Here is a 15347-nt window from a genome sequence, read left to right as displayed (position 1 = left end):
TGTGTGTGTGTGTGTGTGTTGCAGAATGGGTGGTCAGGGAAAGTCTTATAAGAGACCTGAATTTAGTGACAGGGGAAGATGGAGGAGAAGAAGATAAAAGAGGAGTTTGTAATATTCCAGAAGCCAAAGGAGCAACATGTTTGCAGAAGGAAGAAATCACATGCTGTTGGTGGTGGAGTAACATGAGGAGCTTTGAGTAGTCATGTGACCTCTGGACAAGTTAGTTGCCTTCCTGGAGCAAAAGGCAGTAATATATTTCTCAGGATGAAATGATATAATTAATGTAAAGCACCTGTCACAAAATGGACAGGTGACTGAGATTTCCTTCCCATTTCATGTATGTAATAAAATATTAATTTAAAAATTCATAGTGAAAGATAATTTTAAATGGCCTCAATTCAGGTTTCCCACTGAATTTGCCAAGTGTTCAATTAATAGTGTATATAAGCCAAAATATGGAAGTCAATAAATTAAACTCTAATGGTTGTGGAACTGAGGTCTTGCCTTTTTTAACAGATTCTATTAGTAACAAGTAGCTAATTTGATATATGTCATGTTTTTTGTGTCATGTGTCATGTGAATTGCAATGTGCTTAAATATGTTGGAGTTTTTCACATTCTAACAGGCAGAAATCATTTGTTTAGGAAATGGGAACTGAGAAAATTAAATATTTCAACATTCATAGGGATCTATTTTGCTAAATTACAGTTTCTGTGAATGATCAGCATATTATTCCCATTTCAAATCTAAGAAATAAGGAATTGATTGGATTTTCATCAGTTTCTGGCATTCCTTAATGTTTTAACACTGATTTTTAAATATGCTTTCAGTTTTACAGAATTCGGCTGAATAATATGACATGTGATCTAATCTATATAGAAATGACACAATGAGACTGTTGCACACTCTTTAAAGTAATATAAAATGATGATACCTTTGTCTGGCTACCTCACAGTATTTACATGTCACCTAAGTTATTTCATAAAAATCAGGAATTATAAATTCTACTCGGAAAGTGTTGAAGAATGAGGATGTACTGTCAAGCATGTGTGTTTAAATTTACATGGATTTAAATATGTTTTTATGCTCTGTAGTTTTCTCTAGAAGAAATCCATATGCTTTTTGAAAGCATGACTCTTCCGCTTAGATGTTTAAAAGCATGTCAAATACTGTACAGGAAAGGAAATAAAGTCATTTTACTTAAAGTAAATCATTTTTCCAAATTTTCTCAAGCGCATTTATGTAGGTTCTGAGAGAGAACGAGAGGTCTTTTTTCCTGTTTTTAAATACAAAACACACCAGCTGCTACCCTGGCTACCCACTAGAGAAAGGAAGAATAACTAAATTTCTGCAGCAATGCGCAGAACTAAATTTATTGAAATCCCAGTGAAAGCTTTTGTTGTGCTTGGTATAATAGAGGAAATTCCATAAGATATCTTAGATTGCATTTTCTCCGTAGTAATCTTCCTAGTCCGTGTGCTCCCCGGTCAGTCTGTAAACACGCTTCATTCATTTACAGGGAAAACTCACACCTCAGAAGCCGGCCAGGTTTGGGGGTTACAGGGCATTTTATTTCACATAATGTGATTACTCCTGGTTGTAAACACTGAGCGCACCGAATTTGGTTCCGGGAGGTTGGAGCTTGGTGACCCCCATTAGTTATTTTGCCTCCACATGGAAGGAGTGAATTTGTATTCTGAAGTGTGTGGTTTTGATGTACTGAAGCCAGCCTTTCTTGTATCTGTTTCTGAGGCTTTCTCCTTAGTTATATTTCTGGTTTCACTTTAGGTACTTTTTAAAAAATTCATTGTTTCACTTATTATAAGGAGTCCGTATATGTATGGACTATTACTCCTATTTCCTTTCAGAGGTCCTCCTCTTTTCGCCTACTCCGTGTTTTCTAAAAGAAGACACAGCAAATGTTTTTGTTCCCCTTAAGAAATCCCTGGCAGGCCCCCGACACCAGCTCCGGCTGGAGCTGTACATTTCTATACATAATTGATGACCCGGGCCCGCAGACAGCGCCAGTGCACAAGCCATATAGATTACCATACAGCCAGGGGTTTTTGGTCTTTGAATTTCCCATTTCTGAATAGAAATAACTCCTCGCTAAATAACTAAAATTCCAGAAGGAGTAAGTTTACACTCTAGTAATAAATATTCTTCAGAGAACAAAGCATTTGCCAGCAATAGAAGTTTGGATACTCAAGATCCTAACGTGATTCCCCTGTCCTCCACTCCAACCATCTCTCAACTTAGCAACACCAGCAAATGTTTGGTTTGGCTGACGTTTTGGTTATAGATGTTAAGTTTAGTGCTAAGGAAAGTTAAATTACAAATGGCACATTTGAGATATTCCTTAACCTAATTGCCTTTTTATTTATTTTATTTTATTTATTTACTAGAAGATGAGAAGGCTAGTAGATATAACTGGTTATCTTTTCAGGAGGAATGTGTGAGGTTCTTGTCACAGGAATAGCATTTGTTAAGTCCCATTTACTATGCCTGTCTTTCTTTTCCTTCTCAACACCATGAGCACACGTCCCTGCCTTTAGGCCTTTGTACATTCTGTTCCCCTCCCTCGCAGACCCTTCTGAGGTATTCTTCACCTCCACCCTTCTCTTGGCCGTTTCTACTCACCATTCTGTCTTTCATGTCACCTCTTTAGGCATCCATCGCAGCCTTTCCTCACTCCATTATGTGGCCTTTAACTTTTTACTTTGCCCTAACCAGACTACCCTTATCAGTGTGTCCCCAGCCTCTAGGATATGCCTACCATAGAGTATATGTCCCTTAATTATATATTGAATGAAACTACAAAGATACTAAAAATATAAAATTGAACCTAAACATGATGATCTGAGTTGTTAGATTTTAGATGATAAGTTGTTAGAATTTATAGCATTTCTAGATTTAAATTTTTTTGTTAGAATTTATAGCATTTCTAAATTTAAATTTTTTTTGTATACTGATATACAAAAAAAATGTTGAGATAACAGAAAAAAAATAAACTTGGATTACAGTTATATTTTGCATTTAAAGACTCATGAGACTAATTTGTAATTTCAAATGACCAGGTTAATATAAATAAAACCTGTGTTAGTTAAGAAATAAACATAGCTGAAATTTTTAAATTCAAATTAAACCAAGTTGGGGAAAGGGACATATATATATTTATTTAATTGTGAGAGTTTAGGCTCTGCTTTATTTTGATTCACTTCCTTTTTAAAAGGGCAAATAATATTTTCTAAATCAAAGGGTGTGCTATTTCATTCTAGATATCTGGAAGAGAACTTCATTTTTGTCATTATTTCTTGAACCACCCTTAAACTTTCAGAAAACAGATGCACAAATATCTTTCTCTTTTAATCAAGGAAACATAGAAAGGTACTAAATTCTAAAGCAAACATGGCTGTTTATTGTTGTTCAATACTTTTACATTTCAGAACATATTCTAGTTCCCCATTGGAATCACTTGTCAGTTTGCAAATTAGTTTTCTAAAGTTTATCAATTGTTGATTTCTATGGGACAAAATTTTGAAGTTGGCCCACAAACTATAATACCCTGTTTCCCTGAAAATAAGACAGTGTCTTATATTAATTTTTGCTCCCAAAGATGCGCTAGGTCTTATTTTCAGGGAATGTCTTATTTTTCCATGAAGAAGAATACGGTACACATTTATTGTTAAATGAAAATAAAGGAAATTTTATTACCTGTATTCGTTACGGTAGTACGGTAGTTGTCAACACAAACCAGACAAACTGAATCCTACAGTATCAAGAATTTACTCATTTATTCAATGACAATCATGTCACCATCTTCTGGAACATCATCATAACAATCCAATATCTGAATTTCCTGGTGAATTTCTTGATTCTTTCAGAATCAGTGGACCAAATCTCTCCTGTTTAGCCTAGGGGAGGCCTTATTTTCGGGGGAGATGCCTTATATTTCACTCAAAAGGAAACCTGTAAGTAGGTCTTATTTTCGGAGGATGTCTTATTTTCGGGGAAGCACGGTATCATATTATGTGTGGTACAATCAAACTGTTTGAGTCCATATCCTGATCTCAAAACTTACTGTTTGACCTTGGGCAAATTAGTTAACTTCCATGTACCTTGATTTCTGCATCTGCAAGTGGGGGGATAATTGTGCCTCTCCATGGACTTGTTTGCAAAATTACATTTCACTTGAAATGTACATAAAACAGGCATGCTCAATAAGTACGGCCTATTTTTGTTACTGTACTTAATAAACAGTTCTAGAAGCAAGAAATCATCTAGCACTTCATTCAAAAATATTAATTGAGCCCGACTATGCCCCAGGCATTTTACTATCTACAGAGAATATAAGATCCAGTAAAAATAACTCTGGTCCCTTTTTTGTAAAACTTATACACCAGTGGAGGAAACACAGATATTCATTAAGAATCACACCAATACATGTAAAGTTGCAACCGTGATGAGAACCACAAAGGAGGCCCATGATGTCATCAGAGTGCATATTCAGAGGAAATTGATACTGACAGGAAGGCTTCCTTGATGCCTTGAAGGAAACTAAGATCTGCAGTAGAAGGGAACATATCCCTCATGGAAAAGGACTGAGGGCCCTGTGGCTAGAGCATGGAAAGTCAGGTGAAGAATGAGGAAAGACGAGATGGAGAGGTAGACAGGAGCACATCGTACAGGCTGTTGTAGGCCATGATGGGCCTTTAAGACTATTGGGGAACCAATGAAGGATTGCATTTCAGTTTGGAGAATAAAGGTAAGAGGAAGAGACCCCTTCCTAGATGTACCATGGGACCCAGGCTAAATTTTTAAAATCAAAACATTTGCCATTCATTGTGCCCTAGTTGATCTGGCTCAGTGGATAGAACATCGGCCTGCGGACTGAAAGGTCCCAGGTTCAGTTACAGTCAAGGGCATGTACCTCTATTGCAGGCTTGATCCCCAGCCCTGATTGGGGAACGAGTGCAGAGGCAACCAAATGATGTGTTTCTCTCACATCAATATTTCTCTCTGTCTCCCTCTCTCTTCCATTCTCTCTAAAAATCTATAGAAAGATATCCTTGGGTTAGGATTAACAAAAACAAAAAACAACAACAAAAAACACACACAACATTTACCATTGCTCACTCCTGACTCCCTCTCTACTTCATCCCCAATCCAGGTCTTTCTCACCTAAGCCCATAGCTCTCATGCCACTGTTTATGCCTCTGCATCAAACTAGTCAGGCCCACCTTGTCTACGTAAGTGCTTCCTGCTCCAACATGCTTCTAACAAAGGCCCATTCTGATGGAATTTTTAGATTCACGTAAGTATTTAACACACAGTGGAATGGATTTAGACTAAGATATGAGCAGCTGACCTTAAAAACAGTGTTCTCAAATGTTTTGGACCATTTTCCATTCTTAAAATGTGTTGAGGACCACAGAGAGCTTTTATTTATGTAAGTTATACCTATCTGTATTTATCATATTTGAAATTAAAGCTGGGAAATTATTCATTTAAAAAATAACAAAAACACCATACTATGTAAACATACATATTTTTGTGAAAAATAACTATATTTTCCAAAACAAAAAGAAAACCTAGTGAAGAGAGTATCTTTGTTTTACACTTTACAAATCTCTTTCATGTCTGGCTTCAGAGCCTCTTATCTGTTCCTGGATCAGATCTTTCGGTGTCACATATCCTGTAGCCTCTGGAAAACTCCACTGTACGACTGTGAGAGACTGAGAGTGAAAAAGGCAAATAACGTCTTAGTGTTTTCATTAAGCTGGTTTTTATCTTGCCCGCCCCCCAAACAGTCTTAAAGATCCCGTAGGGCCCAGACCACATGAGAACTGCTGTTCTCGAAGAAGACATGCAATTTGAAAAACAAGGCGCTTATTAAATATAAAAACTCTCCTCCGAGATGGCATTTCAGGCCGTCTGAAAAGTGAATGGAACGACTTCCTGCAGCCTGGCTCTAATCTTTCTCTGCTTTTCCTCACTTCTCCCATATATCTGTGTTTGAACCCATTCAGTTCTCTGAAAAGTCCAAATGACTTTCAGAGTTAGCCGAGACTCTTGTGGGCGTTTAGACAACATTTGAAATTCCTGAAACATGATCTTATTGCCTTGGTTCCTGGTGTAACGCTCACTTCCCATTCAAAGTCCATTGTGATTCCCTCGTGGCTCCCTGCTTCCGGTGGGCATCAGGTCACTCAGCTCCTGTGGCACAGCCTCACCTGGAGACGGGAGCCTCACCGTATTCGCCTGTCAGGCAGAACTGATAGGTGAGGTGTAGCTAAAGTAACAAGAGGCTTGTTCATCTCTGTGGTCTCTTCCCTTTCAGAAACGATATGATTTTATATTATTTTCTTATGTGACACAAGCTCTTTCCGAAGACAGCTAAAACATCTTTGGAATGGGGCATCATTTACAAATGATTTGGGCTTCTCAGGGACAGACTAGGAAAAACATCCCTTTAGATAGAGTTTTGTTGTGCTTGTCAAAAATTCATTTTCATTCCTTTTAGCCACACCTTGTGCCTATAGTGTAAGTTCCACCATCATTATCAGTGTGAATAAATTCTGCCCCCTTTTTATTTATGTTTATCATGTGTTTCTATTCAGTCACTATTACATACTTCATCTCCACCTCCCTCACAGTCCTCAAAGTACATGCAGGGAGAGAAAGACCATGAGGATGGAAAAAGGCTGCTAAATCTATGCTTTTCTTCAAAGCAGAAACTCATCATGCGGAATTAATGTTATCGACCACGGCCGTTTATCTCCTGAGTCACTAGTAATTTCTATCTTTAAGGAGAACCATATATATGTGATAAAAAAAAACATTTTGAAAGGACAGCTGAAATGTCATTTGCACTTCTTCATTTGAACTGAAATTTTTAGGTTTCTCCTAAGAAAACGTCACTTATAATAAATGGTATGGGGCATGTTGTGTTTGGTCAGAGGTCACGAATGAATGGCCTACAGGCCACATGCAGACCACAGATGTGTTTTCTTTGGCCTATGTGGTGTGTGTGTGTGTGTTTGTGTGTGTGTGTGTATGTAGGTTTTATTTTTCATCTGAATTTGAATGCAGATACTCTATGTCTTTTTCTAAGTTACCCACCTCCCTGTTATCTTTACAAATGGCCTAATGCATACATTTACCTTGTCCGTTTGGCCCTGCTGTCAGCATTTGAATTAACAGCTCTACAATAGGTAGTCACATCAAGGGAAACCAGAAAAAATAGAAACAATTGAACCTAAGACAATTATACAATATACTGTGACTGATATAAGAAATTACCTAATCAAAAATTATTTGACAAGAATATATAATTTCTGATTTTTTTATTCTTAGACATATGAAAAATAATTTTTAAGATAAGGGAAAAATAACACTTTATTGAGAGGCATTCCTCAAAAATGGCATTGGTTATATAAAGATGTTTTTCATAGCTTACCAAAGGAGTTGGTGTATGTGATTATGAAAGGGGCCATGTCATCCTGAAAGAGGTCATCTACCAACAGTTTGCTTTTGCGTTTTGTTGTTTTTATTATTTAGAAAACTGGTTTATCTAAAAAAAAATTTTTTTTTAATAAACATTTAAACATAGAATTAGCCACACAACTAATTCATCAAGTGCAGCACTTGACTGCATTGGTTTATGTGGAAGGTCCCACAGCACCACCTAGTGCCTTGTATTTTATTTTGCATAATATTTTTGTAAACTAAAAAATTCTGATCACATTTTAATATCAAATATGGCACTGATATAATATATGGTTTAAGCAGTATTATAAATAGAATGAAACAAAATAATTCTTAAACTATTATAAGAACTTACTGGTAAAAAAAGTACTATTTTAAATTCATAACCTAAGACACCGTTTTGAAGGTTATTACATTATGTGTGATCTAATGGGGATTACTGGTAAGTTTTTTTGTAAAACAGGTGCTCATTCCTTTTACTTTTTTTATTTGCTGCTTTATAATAAATTAAATGTCATCTTTTCCAGATTTCTTTTTCATGTCCATGAATTCCCACTCTATATAGATTAAATTATAGTTACTAATACCACATACCATAGCTCTTATTAGTTTCAAAGTTGTATTACCGCTTTTAAAACTAGAATTTTTAAGGTTTTTAAATATATATTTTTAATACTTATATATTAAAAATAAAACGAGTCAAATAAAAGAATGAGGTGCACTAATACATTCTATGGAAAGACCTCTAAGAAACATAGTGAAATGAGAAAAATTAAAGCCATGTGTAAAATACTGTGTATATTATGATTTCACTTTTTACTTTTTATTCGATACAATTAAAATTTTTCCAATCAATTTCATGGATTACTATAAGATCAAAAAGAGTTCTTTGAGTATTAATATTATGAACTATTTTATTTTTTCTTGTAATATTTCTCAGTATTAAAAACAAATCCTTTTTTAATTAAAAAAAGAAGAAGTCAGCATTATGAAACATAGTAAGCATCTATTTTATAGGCATATCTTTTCAGAAGGCTTATGGCACATTATTTTTTTATTGTGTGGTATATAAATCCCAAAAAGTTAGAGAATTTTGTCAGATTTATCACATTGCTTTCTTGACTTGTAGAATAGCATTTGACACATAATAAGTGCTCAGTAAATAAATATTGGATGAGTGAATGAATAAGAACATATCACATTGTGTCCACATCTATATAGTAATGAGATGTATTATGGTAGAATTTTACTCTATTTGCATATACATAAATATGTATACTTATATCTAATGTCATTTAAAAACATGAACACTGATAAGTGTTATTTTAAAGTTTATAATAACAAACGGATTCAATTATACTTAGAGATGTTTGTATTATTATTCCTCTCCCCCTTTTTTGGCCTTTTTAAAATAAGACTTTATGCTTTTATGTGATGCTATATTTGGAACTTGGTCTTAATGAAACTCAATCTAAATGTTTACTAAAGACCAGTACACTCATCATTTACCTCCTATATTTCATTTACCTATAATTCTGTCATAGGACCTAAACGTTGCTACTTTAAAGTTCCTGGGACTACTTCTATTAATCACAAAATGCTAAATACTCATTGTTAAATATACTCAATTCCTAATTACATATTTAAAGCTTCATGACATTTTATAGCTACCTGTTAGTGAAAATCCATTGACTGGCATAAGCTGTATTGTTTTATTTTAAACATACGATGGTTCTTACTGATGTGGTATGCATAGATAGATTTTTTTTTTTCTTTAATTGTCAAAGTGTGTAGAAGTTGCCCTCTACTGGGGAACTAGAAAAATTATGTTGGTATAGATTTCAGTTTCCTTAAAGACTCATAGTTAAATTCATTGATGTGTTTTTTCAGATGATCACTTTTTGCTCTCTGGCACATTTAAATTCCCAAGATATTGAAGTGGTCAGCAGAGTACATTTAAAAATAAGTATCTGATGTGAATAACATACCTACAGCCATTCCTGAGTGGAAACATTGGCTATTCCCTCTTAAAAAATCCTTTAGTGACAACGCCCATTGGTGTAGCTCCTGGAGTAATTGCGTGGGAATGAGTCTCTGCTGAAACATTACGGAGAATTCCCTGTATGTAATACAAGCAAAGGTGAGTCAGGACTGTTTTTAGAAATCCAACATGGGAATTTTGGAGTAAAAGTCTAAGCACTAAAACCTGTTTTTGCTTCCTCCTTTGCATTTTCCTGGGTCATAAGATGAAATTTGAATATGTAGAAATGATTTACTTATATTTATTATTGAACTTTTTGTGCCAAAAAGTCACATGGTCATAAAATGGCAAAGTCTGTTTACCAGTTTTAAGACCAAGGCATTGCTCTTCCTTGCCTCCTCTGTGCTCTTCCTTCTGCCTTCAGGAACTGTTAGGCTGTGGGCAGCGCTGCCCTAGAGAGGGCCACTGATATTTAATAAAAATAAATACATTATTAAGGAGAAGCCTGTTTAAATTGGCCATTGATGGTAGTGGGGAGGGGTCAGGAAAGAAGACTCATGAAATTTAGCCTGAATATGAGACTCCTCCTGCCTCCCCCTTGGTGATGGTGGTGGGGGTGTGAGGGGGGTGGCATGTGGATCAATGGTGCTTCTGTGAGGAACAGACCTTTATTAGGAGCATTGTTAATCCATGCCCTTCCCCTCAGTGGTAGGCAAACTGCGGCTCGAGAGCCATGTGCCGCTCTGTTGACTAATGAGTTTGCCAACCACTGCTCTAACAGAAAGCTCTCTGAGTCACAAAGTTCAGGGCCAGTTTCCTAAGCTGAAGGAATGCCTCTGGCAAAGGAATAGTATTAAAACGACGAGTAAATCAGACCATTGATATATGAGACAAGGCAAGTGGAGTGTAGCTGTCTCCATTCGTTTTGTCCATCTTTACACTCAGTATTGATCGTCACAGCTAGGTCTAACAGCGGCGTGTGCTGTCTTTTAGAGACATCCGCAAGGAATGGATGCGCTGTGTCAAACCCGTTCATTTCTCATGCGTAGACACAGGCTGGTCCTTTTGTTTGTTGCTTGTTTGTGTAAAGGTCTCTTAGGAGTTTGAACTCTAGTTTTGATTAAACCATTACTTTTAATGTCTTCTTTACAAGAAAGTGATTTTACAATTTTCTGGAAGTGTATTTTGCCATCTAGAGGCCTGCATTAAACACACCTTCCCCAAACCTCCCCAAATAAATCACTTTTCATCACCCCCTTCTCTATCCTCAGTGGCCCTCCTGCTCTCCCTCTCCCCGATCTTCTGCAGCTCTACTTTGCTTTTGCAAAATTTTGCTAAACAGTTCTCCCATAGCCTTGTTAGCAATTTATGAGCACCTGATTGATGATTGGATTTTCTTCCTAAAACTCTTCTATAATCTGTTCTAATTTTATTAACTCTATTGTATTTTTTTCTTTATCCATACCCTAAATAACGGTGCTGAGTAACAGTTTTCAAGTAGTAACAGTTTTCAAGTCCTTGGATGTGAGTTTTGCTCTACTCAGCTAGTTTATGAGAAGCAGTGGGGTAGCAGAAATGAAGAACTGGGCAGGGAATTCAAGACGCTGTGCTAGTCTTAGTGTTTCCACTAACTGAGGCTGTGAGAGACACCATACCCTTGCACCTAACTCTGCAGCCTGTAAGATGAGGTAGCAAATTATCCCTAATATTTCTTTCAGCTAGAATTCTCTGCTATCTCTGAATTCTCTTAAAGAACTCATAACTACTAAGTGGACACATAATGGTAGAGAGGATTCTGGAGCCAGACCGTGTGGCTTGCTCCCCATTCTCCCACCTATATCTTAAAGCAAGCATGTCAAACTCGAAGGCCTGTGGCCCGCTGGCACTGAGTTTGACATGCTTGCCTTAGGGATTTCATGCACTTCTGTCTGCACACCTCAGTTTTCTCCTCTGCAAAATGGGAATCATAATGGCACCTTTCTCCCAAGTCTGTTGAGAGCATAAAAAAACATAGAACAGTCCCTGACATACCAAGAAGGCATTAAATAAATGTCAACATCTCATCATTATTTCAAGCATAAACATTTTCAAGCAGTTCAGAAGATGTGTATTTCTCATCAAATACATATGCTGCTCCCTGAGGGAAATACTTGTGGGTATACTTTCAGGCATTCGTTTGTGCAGCAGAATGTTTATTGAGTGCCTAATATGTGCCAGGTACCATTCTGTTACAGGCACCAATGGGGAAAGTGGCAGACACATCAAATCATTTAGCCAATGGGTAACAAATATTCGGTGCTACTCTGGTGGCCTGAGCGAGGTACTTGGGACATCCTTTTCATATATTCCTTCACCACTGGCAGACTGTGTAGTGATCTTTGACCTTTTTGAAATTTCTATTATGAATATATTTGGTATTGATTTTCTACCATCACTTCCTGAATATCTTTTTAAGTTTCCTACTTTCCTCCTTTTTTCTAATTTTTCTTCCCTTTGGACCATCTCTTGACCTCTCAACATTTGTTCTTATCCCTTTGGCTGGGGTTCTGCCTCCTGGCATGTCCTACAGCTTAGCCAAGTTCTCTATAAGCTACTTGTTCCTCAGATATAATATTGGGGAAATGAATTCATTTACTGGAATTTTAAAATTAGATAATGTGTGCAAAGCATTGTTTCTAGTACATAAAAGACCTAAAGAAATATTGGCAGTTGTTAGGATGGTGGTATTTGGTATCACTGAAGCAGGGATTCCAAAGCAAAGAGTACCATAAGCTTCTATGTAGAAGGTTCCGGCCCTGGGAACCTTGGTTGCCCTTTGGATTCTATGGAACCGTTGCTGACATTCTAAGAGGGCTGTGCTTCTTGTGTACAATGCGGGTTGTGCTGCTCATAATCCTCAGGAGCCTGCCCCATGTATTCCCGGGGAAAAGGGAACCGCAGCACATCGGATTGTAGCTGAGTGCCCACCATGGAGAGCGCAGGCTGAAATAAACCCTGGCAATTATCTCCTCAGCCATGAAAGCTAATGTAACAGAAAGGAAACTTTGACTTAATTCCTTTTGCTGCCTTTGTGGTCTCATGTGTACTCTATAGATAAACATTTTTAAGAAGCTTCTTCAGAAAATTATTTATGGGGTATTAAATCTAAAAATTTAGAAGACATCACATTTCAAATGGTTATCACTCTTAAGCTGGATAGAAAAAAGCCAAGTTGATTGTTAATAGTTCTAATAAAGGTCTGTGAGTTTACAGAGTCTGAAAAGATTCACTTTTTCAGTTAAAAGGTAATAAGAGAAATTGTAAGGTTCAGCCCTGTTTTCAACTTTAACATGTCGCAGTATTAGTGCTGATTAGTGACATATATGGTGTTTCTCGTTCATGTTCTTGCACTTATCCTTTTTCTCTTGCATAGTGCTGGATGTCAGGGGCCTCAATTCCAGCATCCTTAACTTCCACTCCCACTGGCGCTTCCCTTTGCTTCCATCACCTTCAGCAAAGAGAATCGTCTTCAGATTAGAAACAGCAAATATTGGCCAAAAGAAAGTAAGCTCAGGATAAGCAACTCCATGTGCTGGCCCAGACACATTACCTTGCTGGCTGCTAAGAAAATGGATATTTGAGACTGCCGAATGGCTGGTTTTGAAAAATCATAAAGAAAGGAAGTAGCATCAGCAACTGGCCATGTGCAAATATCAAAAAGAGGAAGACAGTATATTCTACACACTATTAACTGGTCATTTGTTTCCAGCCTAGAGAAAAAAAATAAAGAATGAATCATTAAGAAGTTGTGTTATAAGCAGTTACAAAGGAATAGACTGTGATGCTTAGAAGCTGGCATATGCTCACGAGAAATCACACCATTACAAATAAAAGTTTGTTATACTATCATTCCTTTTTAAAATATAACTGTTACTCCAAAACAATACTGCAGAGCCAGGTCCAAACTACAGCCCGTAAACCATATTTGACCATGACATTTGTGTACTTACTGACTGGCTGCTTTCCAGCTCTCCCAGCAGACTTGAGTAATTGCACTGGTCTGTATGGCTGGTGAAGCCTGGAATAATGATCTGGGCCTACGTATACCGAATAGGTTTGCCTACCCCTGCTCCAGAGTCTGAATCAGTTCATCTTGAATTTTAATGAGTCTATAAATTACCTGGAAATCTTGTCAAAAAAAAATAAATGATGATACAGTAGGGTTGGGTGGGGTCTGAGAGTCAGCACTTCCTGACAGGCTGGCAGGTGAGGCCCATGCTGCTGGTCCACAACCATAGTTCAGTGTAGGAAGGACCCAGATCCCAAACAGACATGTATAACAATTCCCCCTTTTAAAGAGAAAGAATTCTGAGTTGGAAATCACTTTTATTGACTAGACTCTTACTCATTTGAATCATAGTGTCCAAGGAGTGCTACAGGGTCAGTGTCATCTTAGAGAGATGCTTTCTGGGTGATTTAAAAATGATCATCTAATGATCATTTCGTTATATAAGTGATGATATTTGAAGGGAATAAGAATAATGATCTTGATAACTCAAATCTATAATAATAAAAGCAGAATATTCTAATTAGACTAGATGTGCTTCCAGAGGAAGCCAGGGCTGCAAGGGAAGCCCGGGTCCCGGGTGCCAGAGGGTAGCCGGTGCCAGCATCCGGGGGAAGGAAGGCCTACTCTTGCACAAATTTCCTGCATGAAGCCTCTAGTGTTTAGATAATCAATAACAACAGGGTCAGTCTGCTGGACATTTCCTCTGTTGGAAGACAATTCTCCACATGTCTCTCACATTTCCATATAGCTCATGAGCAGGCACTGACTGCCCATGTTCCCAACTATTTTTTCAAGGATATTTGTATAGTGAACAGCCCTGAGAGAGAGAGAGAGAGAGAGAGAGAGAGAGAGAGAGAGAGAGAGATAGCATCTCCCTCTGGAGCAAAGGGTATGCATACTTTCTGCCCGTTACAAAAGATTCAGGTTCCCTAAACTCCACATCCCCTTAATGCAACCCACTGTGTGCGCAGACATCCATCTGTGCCCAACTGTACCACCTCGCTTAACTTGGAGGCAAGGGGAACTGAGGCCAACATCATGCTTAGGCTGCTTGCTCTGCTGTGAGAAGTAATTCCTTTGGCTCTGACCCGGAACTCTCCTGTCGTCTTCCAGCATCCATGAAACAGTTGGTAGGCCAACTTGTTGTCTTCAGAGTTTGGTAAAACCTCAGGACCTTCACAGTTTTAGAGATCCTCTCCCAACAGCCACAGCACAGGTGTCCAGTCACTGGCTTTCTCCTTTCCCTGAAACTGTCTCTCCCTGATGTTATTTTATTTATTTTTAAAATATATCTTTATTGATTTCAGAGAGGAAGGGGGAGGGGAAAGGAGATAGAAGCATCAATGAGGAGAATCATTGATCGGCTGCCTCCTGCACGTCCCACACTGAGGATCGAGCTTGCAACCAGCGTACGTGCCCTGACGAGGAATCGAATCTTGGTTCATAGGTCAACGCTCAACCACTGAGCCCCACCGGCTTCCCCTCATTTTAGTAAAACCCTTCACTTTGTGCTTAACATAGAAAATAGAAGCTCTTCAATGAAAGTCTCTCCTACTCTCTGACATCAAGCATATAAGTCTGTCTTCTCTACCATCTATCCTTTTCCCTCCTTGTTCAGCAAAGGTGTCAACCCTTCCAGCTGTGCCCTGGAACTCCTTCCCGGCACAGTCCCTTCTCTTTACAAAATCTCTATTCCCCTGCTCCCTCTTGGCTCCTTTTTATGAATCTTTAAAATCCTCAAGTTTCTCCTTTTAAAGCAAAGCAAAGCAAACAACAATACAGTCATGAAAGACAACTCCAGGACTTCACAGAAACTTTTCTGGAGTTTTG

The 15347-nt window shown here is 37.8% G+C and overlaps 1 protein-coding gene across 2 annotated transcripts in view; it reads left to right on the top strand.

Annotated features, from left to right (window-relative positions):
* Positions 1-15347, top strand: part of SLC10A7 (solute carrier family 10 member 7) — a 189190-nt gene that overhangs the window by 118524 nt on the left and 55319 nt on the right. The gene's annotated exons all lie outside the window — the stretch shown is intronic.

Source organism: Pipistrellus hanaki, assembly GCF_964339955.1.
Source record: "Pipistrellus hanaki genome assembly, chromosome: 5".
In the NCBI taxonomy this organism is placed as follows: domain Eukaryota; kingdom Metazoa; phylum Chordata; class Mammalia; order Chiroptera; family Vespertilionidae; genus Pipistrellus; species Pipistrellus hanaki.
The sequence above is the reverse complement of the archived record's forward strand: the minus strand, read 5'-3'. Positions and strand labels throughout refer to the sequence as shown.